The sequence below is a fragment of the Cyanistes caeruleus genome, chromosome 9 (assembly GCF_971803275.1).
Source record: "Cyanistes caeruleus chromosome 9, bCyaCae1.hap1.1, whole genome shotgun sequence".
Lineage (NCBI taxonomy): Eukaryota > Metazoa > Chordata > Aves > Passeriformes > Paridae > Cyanistes > Cyanistes caeruleus.
The window spans coordinates 3555996-3569196 of record NC_141709.1 but is presented as its reverse complement, the minus strand read 5'-3'; positions in this window follow the sequence as shown (position 1 = coordinate 3569196).

Below are 13201 nucleotides of genomic sequence, written 5' to 3'. Positions count from 1 at the left end.
TTGCCTTGTTCTGTTTTTTTCTCGGAGGCTTCTGGTTTGGGGGGAGTTACAAGAGGGCACAGAGGATGGGAGTGGGAGCAGAGTAAGAGATGTGGGGTTTCTCTCCTGGGAGATGTTGGGAAGAGCTTTGTGGAGGAAGGGAAGCCTGAAGCTGCCTGTGCCCACAGCTGTATCCTGGGTGGGGTGCAAGTGTCTCCTCACTCTCCAAGGACAGGGAGGAGAGAGGGATTGAGACATCATGCCACAGCAGAACCAGGATTGGGGGCACTAGGCAGGATCACGGGATGGTAGAGGAGAGATCTTGGCTGGGTGTGTGGGGAGAAACTTTTACACAAGCCCTTCTTGAGGTCCTAGAAAGCAGCATGAAATGTCCAAGGTGGGAAGTTGGGGTTTTCTAAGCCTTGTATTGGCCATTACATCCCTGAGAGGAGAAAGGACATCCTTGAGGTATAGGGCAGGAGCACAGGGAAGGAGTCAACAGCATTGGGAACAGTTTTTCACCTCTCCTGATTTAATATACATCAAATTGGAGCAGCTGCCAAATGTCTATTGTGTTGGTGACTTCTGCCTTTACTTTGGGCCTGAAAAGGGTTTGTGAACCAAGAACTTAATGGGATATTTTTCCAGCTGCATACCATGTGCCTCAAAGGCCTGTTTGTGTCCTTAAGCTGTTACAGCTACAGAACAAGGCCATCAATCTTCCCATTTTTTCTGGTGGGAATATTAAGTACTTCCAAAGAGGCGTGAGATAGAAAATAAAAACTTCTGTCAAGATTTTTTTTTGCAATTTTTTGTAGTTTCTTTACAAGAAACCATTTGGACAGCAAGACAAGAACCTACCTGTCAGGGTGACTCCTAGATTATACCTGCACCCACAAACATGTATCTGAAGGCTAAGAAGTGTAATTAACATAATTAAAACCCACAGTACAGGGATAGTGCTGATGAGGAAGTTAAAAAGTCTCCACATCAGAAGTGTTTATAAAAACACATTTGGCAAGGTTGGTGGGGGAGAAAGGCTTCAGAAGAGAATTCATGGGGATTAGGAGACTAATGGAAATACATTTTTTTCATTAGTAAGATACACCTCCAAGAAGAAAAAGTGGTAAAATTAGTAATTGGTGATAAATACCATTACATCTATTAAATAGATGTATGAAAGAAGTGGTTGTGCTTCAGGCAGTTTTCAGGTGGAAACCAAGCAAGTGCCCCTTTGGAGGGTGCAGCAGAGCACTGGGGGCTCCTGAACAGATGCAAAGAGGATCAGGTGTAAGGGGGGTTTCCACAATAAATAATAGCAAAAAAAAACAACCTAACCTTATGAAACACAAATGTGGGTTTAATTCTGCTACTGGACCATTCTTTAGTGCAAATTTTCTTGGCTAAGCATTAAAACACCCCACTCACCAGGCCTGCAAGTGGAGTGCCTGTTCCTGGACCAAAGGCCAATGGAAGGAAGCTGAGAGGAGCCATTGGATGAGGTCAGGTGTGGTCTGGAGGCTGCAGGGTTCTACCTCTGACTCTCCATCCTTCCAGATTCCCTCTAATAATGGGATCTTTCCCTGCATTACATTTTGCCTTTATTTATGCAATTGCTGGTGTTTTAGGGCACTCCCAATTCTGCAGGAAGCTGACTGCTAGCAGTCCACCAGAAGGAAAATAGCTTTACAGACACACAGACTAAATCAACTTCAGAGCATTCCTTGGTGTCCATGCACCTCAATCTTTATCTCCTTCAAGCAGATAACTTGTCCTAGGCTTCACCAAAAACCTAACAACCACTAAACACAGGATTAGCTGCCTCTAGTTTAGATCCTGCTTTGGGGTAAGGGACCAAGAACTTTGCCACAGGCTTTTTCAGCCCTGTATTTCATCGTCAGTTTTGTTTTGTCTTTCACCAGCAGAGCAAATGCTGTTGAAGTGATTCTGATGTGTTGTTCTCCAGAGATCCTCAAGTTGAAGGATACCTCCAGGGTGCTTGACCACATCAGGCCTTTTCTTTCTCCCAGTAGTTTTGTTCCAGAGGAGGTTTCCAAAGCCTGACCTGTGCCAGTGCTTCTCCCCACAGCCCTGGGTACTTACAGTTCCCACAAACCACCAGAGCCCCAGGGGGTTTGGGGGGTGAGTATTTCCAACTCCTGTCTTTTTCTGTGTAGAATAGTCTTCTCTAGGGCATGTGTTTGTTCCCTGAGCAAAAAGTTTGCTGACCTCCTAAGGTAAACTTATCCTATATTGCATCACTTTGCTGACCACAACATTTGACTCAGATTTGAAGCACTACCTTCATGCTCAGAAGTGCCCTGTGCTGGTGTCAGTCCTGCCCAGGCTGTTTTGTCTGCACTGGTTTCTTTAGCCTCAAGCAATAACACAGAGTGTGTTTAAATGGTCACCCTGACCTCTCCCACTCCCTGACACGTTTCTTGCTCAATGACAGCCGTGTGTGCCTTGTCTGCAGAGCTGCCTGCAAATGCGAGATCAGCTTTGGCATTATCCTAATCGCTGGAGCAATTTCAGATACCTGACACAGACCACCCTGTCAGTTTGATGGGTGCTGGAAGGTAGGCAAAGAAGGGATAAAGAGCCCAGGGCAATGGAAAGACAGAGCTGGGAACACACAGCAAGGTCTCTCCTGGTAGTTGTGCTTTGTTGCCTGATGGGGCTGGATGAATGGACCAGCTGTCCTGTCAGAGTGTAGGCCAAGAGATCTGAGGGAAAGATGTTTTGGGATTAATAAATAAAAGAGTTGCTAAATGAGAACTGCTTAGAACCATCCTTCCAAAGGATGCCAGGCTGGCAGGGGTGCTCTGTGATCCATGATTAAGAAAAGCAGCTCTCCTGGCTTTAACTGACTTAGCAGGGAGTAGCTTTACACTTCTTTGTGCATAAGCAACGCTTAACGGAGCTAGGAAGGGAGGAATGTTTTGGTTTGTAGGCAATAGAGCATTGGCAGCAGACTAAAAAATGGTCTTTGGCCAACCACAGGCAATGCAAGCTTAGGCTACCTAAAAAATATGATCTCATCCATCTTTCTTGACCCAAGGGAGGGAGCTTTGGCTGCAAGGCTCAGGCTGAGCAGGACACACTGGTGTGTGGTTTAGGTTGCAGTGGTGGGCTGCTGTGGGGTGGGTTGGAGAACAAGATCTTGCCCTCCAGTTCTGGGTGTCTCTTGTTTGTGTGGCACTGCAGCTTGTCAGGGATCTAAGGAAGCAATGACTGACAGGAGCTCTTTTTCTGAGTATTATCAGGACAATGGCAGAGTCACACTTACTCCCATCAGGGCTGTCATCCTCTGGGTGTATCACTAGATGGGAGAAGGGAGATCCCTGTACACATGTCCTGGTGTTACCCAAATCCTAAAACTCATCAGCTTCCCTGGCACAGTTCAGGGTCGGCTGTTTCCATCTGCTTTCAGATGTAGATTGTTTCTGTTGGGTTCTGAATCATGTAGTGAGAAAAGTAAAAGCAGTGTGAAAAGCCACTATGTGAGCTTCCCTCTCACAGCTGCCAAACCTGTGTCCTCTTTGGGACAGAACCAGTAGTATGTGCGAATCTTTCATGTTTTTACAAGGCCATGTAGTGACAGGACAAGGAGGAATGGCTTCAAAGTGAAAGAGAGTAGGTTCAGGTTAGATATTAGGAATTCTTCCCTGTGAGGGTGGTGAGGCACTGGCACAGGTTACCCAGAGAAGCTGTGGCTGCCCCATCCTTGGAAGAGACCTTGACTACTAAATGAGTTTTTCCTCAGCTCTCATCCCTTCTTTCCCTCTGCTTTAGCTACTCTCTGATTATGAAAAGGCACTGGATGAAATCCTGCAAGACACCAAGGAACTGATAAATGCAGGATTTTGGGGGTTGAATGTATTATCAAGCAGTGTTTGCTCAGAGAATTACCCTGTATTAACTGAGCCCCAGTGAACATCTAAGTCCACCACAAATGTATAAAAACCAATTTAGCTCAAACTTTTTGTGCTGAAGCTCAAGAGTTTCCACGTGAGAAATTATGGTTGACCAATGCCAAAGTTCAGGCAGTGCATTAAATTCAGTCCCATTTGAGCACTATCTGATCAACAGCTCTGGTGACTGAAAATTACATTAATCTGTAGAAACGCTCAGAACTGTCACCAGCAGATTTTCAATTTATTGTGCTACCTACTCACTGTGGTATCTTTATGCTCACGGATTCCTCACACTTCTCTTACCTGATTTCCATCACCTTTCTGTCACATCCAAAGGCTGCTCTGGCTTTTGGGGGCACAGCAGGCTTGTGCTCTTCTCTGAGATGCTAAAAGCAGACCTAGAGCAGTAGGGAGGCATTGTCTCCATGTCAGCCTGCCCTGGAAGAAATAACCTAAAGGCATGTAAACTACTGGGATTCCAATAGAAGAAAATTGTGGGGGAATGGTAAGGCATAACCAATTTTGCAGTTCAGTCTTTACTTAGGGATGTCAGGAAAGCAGCAGGTAATAAAGGACCATCTGACATAATGTGTACTGGCCTTTTCCAAAGCTAAAGTATGGCCCCCGGATTTGTGCTGGGAATCAAGAACACTCAAGAGATAAACTCTAAGAAACTTGATTTGCAGTCACAGGTGAAAAGAATTTCTCTAACTTTAAATGTGATACAGTGCAAAGAACGTGCAGTGCAGACATGACATAGAGAAGTCGTGTTCAGTGGGAGAGTGGATGGTTTGTGATTATGTGGATGATTTATGGAAAAGAAAATAAAAGGAAAGGATGGATATTTAAAATGTAGAGTAAAACATCACTTTGAAGATCATTAACCAGACAGCACTCTCAGAGGGTAATACTTTTTTTTACCTTATCAGTAATACAAAGTTATCTTCATCTAGATACTGAATTATCCTGATAATAAAGTATGTGAATAAATGTTTTCTTTGTTGATATAAATTTATCATCTCCTGCGTAAGATAACAAACAATTGTTGAGTAATTTGCAGCTAACTTTCTCAACCTTTGCCTCTGCAAGACCTTGACTCGTTCCTGATTTCCACAGTGTTTCATCTCTGCTGTTTTTTAAATCATCTTATTTCCTTTATTCAGACTAAAACTAAACTGCACATGTGTTACTCAGGTTTGCTGAGCTGCTTCTCATATTGTCATCTTCCTCTTTCACTCAGGGTTAGCCTGTCCTTTCCCCTGTGCTAGCTTATGCTACATGCCATATTTCAGCCTACAAGAGGAGCTGAGACAGCTAAAGGAAAAAAGTAAGTTGTTGTCCTAAGAAAGTGAGAGCAAGATGAAGGAATGGGGCCAGAGCTGGCCAGACACCAGCATGGCAAAAGGTTAACAGCAGATTGTCATGGTTAGCCATGGTCTGAGCACAGGCACAGCATGGATATCTGATCCAAAATTGCTTCAGCCAGTAGAGCCCAGAAAAGGAAATCTTAGCTCATTTTCACAAAGACGTTGGGAACTGGGCCATAGGAAAGGTATTCTCTGCTTGATCCATACAAGGCAACGAGTTTTGAATGGCTTGGATTCATTTTTGCATTGTAATGTAATGAATGGCCTTTCAGCAGAAAACACAAGGTATCCTTTCTCTTTACACAGGCTCTTTGGTAAGAAACAGTGAAAATGAGAGAGATTATAAAGAATAGGTAAGAGACAATACTGAGAACATGGTAATTTTGTCTTGTAAGGCAAGGGCACTCAGTTACCTGAAGTATTTATTATCTTCTATGATCCAATTACCTGGTCTCAAGCAGCATGTGACAGAAATATAAATGTTTTGAAGACAAGGATGAGAGAGGGAGAGAGAACAAAGACAGATGAGAGTGTTTTAGACAGGACATGTAAGAAAGCACTTACAGGAAATTTATAAGGTTTGGCTTGAGGTCTGACCTTTTATTCAGTCTTCCTTGATCACTTCTTAAAGCCTTCACAGAGTACCTTTATTGTGAGAACAAGGTGAGTTTTCACTCTGAAATTTGCATTTGGGACTAGAGTGACCTCTCCAGTGAGTTTCATTTAGGTCTCTTTTGCTGGGCTTTAGTTAAGATCAATGCAATGACACAGACAGCCTTCCCCAAAGCAAACTGCTCTTTAGTAAGGATAATAAAATACTTGTAAGGGCTAATATGGCCAAACCCCATGGAAGTTCCCAAGTGACTGTTCTCCCTCATCCCATGCCCTGCCTTTTCTTTCCCCCTAAACTGATGCTGCACAGCAGGAAAACTTAAACAATAATCATTCCTACTGCTTCTCTTTGGCCTCCTGATAATTCAAAGCTAATGTCTGGTTGTGGAGCTAGTTGTGTTTTCTAAAAAACTCCATCATACAGAGGGTAAATTACTCCATTTCTTACCAGTCTGGACATCCCAACTCTGCTTCATTTCACTTCCTTCAAACCAGAGAAGTTAAACAGCCCTACTCCACAGCTGTGCTGTGGGGAAACCAAGCCATGCATCAAAATCATTGAAATATAAAAGAATTGTCATTGCCACCATGTGCTTAACATGCCAACTTTGCTACAAGATGTCATGGAGACCAAGACCTCCCCAGGATTTTAACTAAGGTTAAACACTGGCTACCAAGAGCAAGCATTGTTACATCTCAAGCACATTCCCCAAGAAACAGGGAATATCCATCAGCATGTGCCAGATAAGTGAATGAACAAGTAATTTACTGCCTTGTCCAGGCATTTTGCACATCTGCATCACCTGCATCTTTGAAGAATGTGATCGTAACTGCAAAGCTCTTTTAAAAAGAATTCTATTAAGCCTTTATGCCATGAAGGAGCCAAATCTGCCAAGACAAGAAGTCAGGGCTTTACATCAAGCCTATTTTCTTTCAGCTTGCTTTGTATTCAGTGTTTATTAAACAGCTCATTCTTAATCCTGAGTGCAGCCAATTCCCACATGGGCTGTTCATCCCTCTTGGCATCCCTCACAGAATCCAGTCTTATTTTTGTTGGCTGAAGGAATTATAATTAAAGGCTGTATTTTCTTCCCCTGCAGGCACAGCTAGGTGCTTTTTGACAGCACTGGGGAGAAGTATTCAAGGTGTGAAAGTTGAAGTGAGGTCCTGGCATGTACAAAGCCAAGCTCCCAGCATTTTAGCACAAGATTCCTGCCTGACTGGCCCAGGTGGTTGCAGTGAGGAGCTGTACAGGCTCCAGCCCATTGCATGAAGCTGAGAGTGATGATAAACCACACTTCCTGTAAGAGAGAGGTGTTAATTTGATCTGGGCTGGCCTTGTACAGAAAACTACATTGAAAAATTTCCTTTTGTGGGGCCCCTGGTGCAGTGGCATAAACATGATCAGCTAAAGTGTTAAAACCATTGGTGACTGCCTTTCATTTGCTTTGGTTTGGCAACACCTGTGGAAACAGTTGGAGATTTCAATATCCTTCCTGGAACACCCCCCATCTCCCCCAGAAATGCCACCTGCTTTGGAAATCTTGACATTTGAAAAAACAACCCACCAAAATAAGTGATTCATATAGAGTCAGATATGTGGGGGCATATTCTTCTCCACAGTGCTCTATTGTCTTTAGTAAACATAAATAATTTGCAGAACACATCCATAATGTGTATGTGCAAGATTCCTTGTGAATGCCAGGTTTGCCCACAACTAAAGCATTAACAAAAAAGCCTGTGTCAGGTTTCCAGCATATGGTGTACTTAAATATAGTGGGGGGTTTTGAGCTGAGAAGCAAAATAAATCTTTGAGACAGGAGATCTGATGCTCTAGAGGTCGCTTTGCTTCTGGGTTTGGGGCTTTCTTCAGTGGTACCTAGAGATTTTTTTTTTTCAGATGACTCAGCAATGAGTTCCATCGTTGAATTAATGATGTTCTCACTGAAAAAGGAAGGGCAAGACTCCAGTTGCCAGGGATAAGAACATTCTATCTAGCACCCAGTCTTTTGTTTCCCTCTGGCAAGAGCACAGTTGTGAAGAACACTTGTTTCTCTTTCAACACCTTCTTTCCTCTTTGAGTTGCAGGTTTTGTCTGCCAGCCAAAGGAGCAGAGGAGAACTCCTCTAAAAATAGCTGCAAGGTGTCCTGTACAGTGCATGAACACAAATTTATTGTTTCATCCTTGGTAAGCATTTCCTTTGGAATAACACTGATGTTTCCTGTATGGAGAGCCTGCTGGCTCTCTGTGGTTTTACCTCCTTCTCCTAAGGCTGTAGATTCCTAGGGAGTCTCTCTCCTAGGGTTGTAGTGTAGTGTGTGATTTTTGGTTTGTTGCTGAACTCTGGACATGAGAATGCACCACATGTCTGATAAGCAGTATATGATCACAAACAAGAACTGGGGGAAGGATAGATCCATAGTAGGAAAAGATGTGTTTATAATGAATATGGAAGAAAAAAAATGGTAAAAATAAACGTTTATGTCATTAGATCAGTTTGCAAATTGAATGAGGTAGGACATTGATTTATGTGAAATTCACCAACTTCAGATTACTTGGCAACACCAGTTGTTCATTAGTGGTTTAGGTTTGCTCTGATGCTTGATGCAGGCAACTGAACTTCACAGAAAACTGGTCCTGTGGCTGGTGGATTTGCTGTGATGTGACAGCAGACTGCTTGTCCTGTGAGTGTCTCAGTTTTACCCCCCTGGTAAGTAAGTTCCCCATGGTGCACGATGGCTTTTGCTGCACCCATTGAGGTGGACTTTTGCTGCAATCCTGGTGGTTGCCTTGCCCAGGAGATCAGGTTGAGTTTCTGATTTAATTCCTTATGTGGAAGGATGTTTGAGGCTGCCTGTGACAATGAGCTGCACTGTATAGATGGCTGGCCTGGCATTGGTGTGCTTTCACAAAAAAGCAGGTTACATTCAGATGACAAGGAAATGGATTTAGATTCATTGTTTGGACAATATGTTCCCATTGGTTCTGAACTCAATGCCAAGGCAGAGTGATGTTGTTCATGACTCCAGTGTACAGCCAGTGCTGCAGCTCTCATGCTGCCTCTCTTTTTCTTGCTGCTGATGTTAAGTGATTAACATTTTTATTTGTGTTTAGAAATATCTATACTCAGGATTCCCTAGGTAGCTGGAGTTTAAGTTGAAATAGGTAAGATAAGTGCAAGAGAAAGTCAGAGGTCAGCTGGCTTTGCCTAGGTTATTTGGATGGACAAATAGAGCACATTGCTAACCTGATCCTGATGGTGCCTTACAGGAATTGCAACTAAAGCTGAAGTTTAGAGACTTTAAAGGCTATAATTTCTTTAACTCAAAAAGAGTTTGAAGGTGAAGATGCCAACACCAATAGGAAATCTATAACAGAGAAAGAAAGATTATAAGTAAAAGAGGAAGTTGCTATTATGCAGGTGACTGTAGTAGTTGCAATATCCTACTTTCCAGCAGGACATTTTTATTACTCACAGTGTGTGATGTGACATGTGGCCCTACAACTCGTGGATGCCACTAGGCCAGTGGTATCTCCTCTCTCTTTTCTTTTTACCTTTTCTCCTATTTCCTTTTCTCTCAGTAGCAGCCAGGTGCTGGTATGAATTATCTGTCCAAGGGCAGCATTTCTGCATGCCAGTGGAAGATGCAGGAGCATTTCTTTATGGGCTTTGATTTGTTTTACAGAAATAAATCCCTGGAAATCACAATTACCTTCCGAGGCTTAGAGCAGAAGCCTCTCAGCAGTTACTTTTACTCAAGAATCATGTTTGAAAGCTGACTTGTGCCTGTTGGACTCTGTAAGGAGCTGCTTCTTTCTGTTCTCCAAACATTTTGGTCTGTGTTTTGGGGTTTCTTTTGCTCTTGGTTGAGCTACAGCCATCTCCAACCTCTGTAACACAGTGATTACACCAGCAGTCCAAGGCTGTGTGCCAGTGAGAGTTTCATATCTGCATTAGAAAAGGATTTTAGTCTGTTTTTAATGCCAAGATATGTCCAGTGCCTGAACTGGCCTCTGATTTTACATCTTTTGCTGGCACAGAGCTCTTGCCTGGGTTGGGACTGTGTCCTGAGACACCAGCATCAAGCCAGGCTTGATGCTGCTGATGAAATGTGGCATTGTTGGTTTCATGTTCACTTAAAAAAAGGATTTTCTCTTTCCAAACGGAGGGAGATAACTGTCAACAAGCCTTCCACTCTCTTTTCTCAGGAAGACTTTGAAGTCCTGGCAGCACTGGAATGCCTGCAAGTGCAGCTGCTCTGAGTACTGGTCCTGGGCTGGAGGCCTGAGCAGGGCAGGGTTTCATTTCAGGCAGGTGCTTGTTTTGTCTGAGAGCTTGCATTAACCAGGGAAACCCCATCTCATTAGCCCTGCTAATAGAACTGACTTCCTCTCACAGTGAAGATGAGCATCTCACCCTCTGCTAGCAAACACTGAATTTTGTAACTAATTAAATTTGCAAGGTTTACATAGATGTGCAATAAAATCCTTTGCAGATCTTTTAACAATTCCCTTCTCTAAAACCATAAGCATGTTTTATAGAGTCAGCCAATCCCACTGGACTCTTCATCTCTCCAAACCTTTCTCTTGGATCTCCTGCCAGCAGCTCCTTAGATTTCAGGTTTTTGCATTGACTTTGCTACTGCGTTTCAAAGAAACAGAGATCCGTGCTCAGAATGCAGAGGAAAGATTTGAAGGTCTTGAAGATGAAGCAGGAAGAAGCTCTGCAGGGAATCAAGAGCTAGAGTGTGAGCTGGAGAAAGAAGAGGAAGGCATCCAAGAAACAGCAAACAGGGAAAGGCAAAGTCAGGATGATCAATATTCTGAACCTTTTTCCAGATTTGGAAACTGAAGCAATCTTTGAGGACACCTCACTGACCTGTCTAATGCAGAACCCTCCCCTGCTGGACATACCCAGGGGTTTTTCTCAACTCTGACAGTGGTCAAGCAAAGAGGCTTTCAATGTGATTCTAGATCAGGGCAGAAAAAACTGCTGAGCATGGTCTGGTTTTGAGAGAAACTAATTTTGATTTTGACATGTAACACAGGACCTGTATCTAGGAGATCACTGCAATTAGCATCATGTTCCTTATGAGCAAATACTCCCTGTAGATCTGTTTAGGATCAGTGATTTTGGATTAGAAAGAAATTACGCTCCAGAGGCCACAGATCTTTTATGTTTATAGCATGGGACACTTTGCTTTCTCTAGGAGCTTTTTGAGCACTGCTTACCTACTGTTCTTGCCAACTTGGTGTGGCAGTGAGTTCCTTAAGCCACAAGCTTATTAGGCATGAAAGCATTTCCTTGTGTCCTTTCTCAATTAGATCCACAAGATTTAAATGTGGAGAAGGAAAAGGAATGGGAATTAAAATTTCTTCCCTTAGTCCTTCACCATATCTTGTCCCTTTGACTTCAAAATGGGAGGAGGGCTAGCTTGTTTGTTAAGGATGTGATGCCTTGGGCACATTTTAACTCTGTGGTATTTTTAATGGCTTTGCCTTGCTATTTTTTCTTTCAGAAAAATTTCAAAAAAAATATCTCAGAAGTCATGGCCTGCTCAAGTCCCAAAGCTTCTACTTCTGGCCAGCCCAAGGGATCCAGAAAAAGCAAACACTGAAGAGCAGCAATGGCTGAGTAGTGTCTTAGTGCCCTTCCCAGTAGCACTTCACCTTGATCCACTGCTGTTACTCCTTACCTACTACCCTGACATGTCTCTGCCATGTCTCTGCCATTCCAGCATTTATGCTGCTCTTCCTGCCTCCGCCACTTCTACACGTGTCTTTCTTGTCCTCTGCCTCCTCCCACACTTGTGACATCTTTTTGTCATCCTTGTAAAACCTACTGCTACTTCAGCTTTCTTCGCAACACATCTCCCTTGCCTGTGCCCCTCCTGTTTGCACTCATCAATCTCTTTTTGCTGCTTTAATTCCTCTGCCTCATCCCAGTTGGATCATGCAAGCAAGTTGTTTGCACCTCTTCCCTCTCATATCAAGTGTTTTGTACCTCAGTGCCAACATGGCCAGGTTATGTATCTGATAATGGGTACCCTCTTCATCCTCTGAGCTTCAGATGATCCAGCTACCAGCTGTCTGACTGATTAGGAGGAAAATGTGTAGGAATCAGGATGACTCTGCAATTTGACCCATTCTCAGCTTGGAAGAGCTGGCAGTGAAGCTGTCAGGAATCACATTGGCTCAGACAACACCTGCCCACTCCCTCAGAGTAAATTCTCTCTTGGAAACTTCTTCTATCACTAATCCTTAAGTATATTTTTAAACTGTGTTTTCCTTCAGCAAGGCTTTTGAGCATAGTATGTCCTGATGATAAAATGACAAGTACCTGCTGGCTTTGTACATGTAAAAGAGAGAAGATCCTGCTGGAACAAGGTTTTTTGGAACTGAAGATGCTCTTGGCTATAATTTGCCTTTCTGTAAGAAAGTTACATGTTTGAAAAAGCCATGCCTGGCTTCTGCAGATATAAGTGCAAGCAGGGCAATGGGTGTGCCCTGACGTAGTGCTGCAAGTCTCCTGACAGTCACTTCTTGGGCTAAGTGTTGTTCCTTTGAGAGTTTATCTGTAAAGCTGTTGGTCCTTCGTGTGCCAAGAATCTTGGTGGGGATGGATCATTTTACACAGAGTTAGAAATACAGCCAAAGAAGTATTCAGAGAAAGGATCAGCTGCAGCTCACTCTGTAGTATTATGCCCTTTTGTCCTTATGCCCTTGAGGCTGGGAAAGAAGACCCTATTCCAACAGCATGAGAAATAACCAGAAACAGCTTTAGAGGAGTGACTGCACAGCTCATGTTCCCCAGTGGAAGATGACAGAGCTGTTCAACCTCCCAGAGCTAATTTTCCATGGGCAGATCATTCCTGAGATCTGTCACAGACACACCAGCAGGAGCCACAGTGATCCTGCTGCCTCCCTCCCCTGGGTGGGTTACAGTGGCAGATGATGTAAGTAGGAGGTTACACCTGGAGTCAGGTGCTTGTGTGGTCACTGACAAGTTCAGGGGTGGGTTTTTCCCACTTCCCAGACACTTGGAAAAGGGCTGGGTGGCCAGGCATCCTTGCTGTAAAAATGCTGGCAAATGCTTGTAGACTGAGTATCATGGGAGCAGTTAGAGTTACCAGCAGGCAAAGAGCTGTGAATAAATCAAAATTCAAGAGCGATCAACTGGCTGGCTGTCCCCTGCTAGGCATGGGCATCATGGCCAAAAATGTGGGCAATTAAGAGAAGGGCAACAAAGTGCCCTCTCTCTTGGCCTGTAGAGGACACCACCAGCAGAACAGTGGTGCTAGGAATGGCTGTGCAGGGAAATCTGC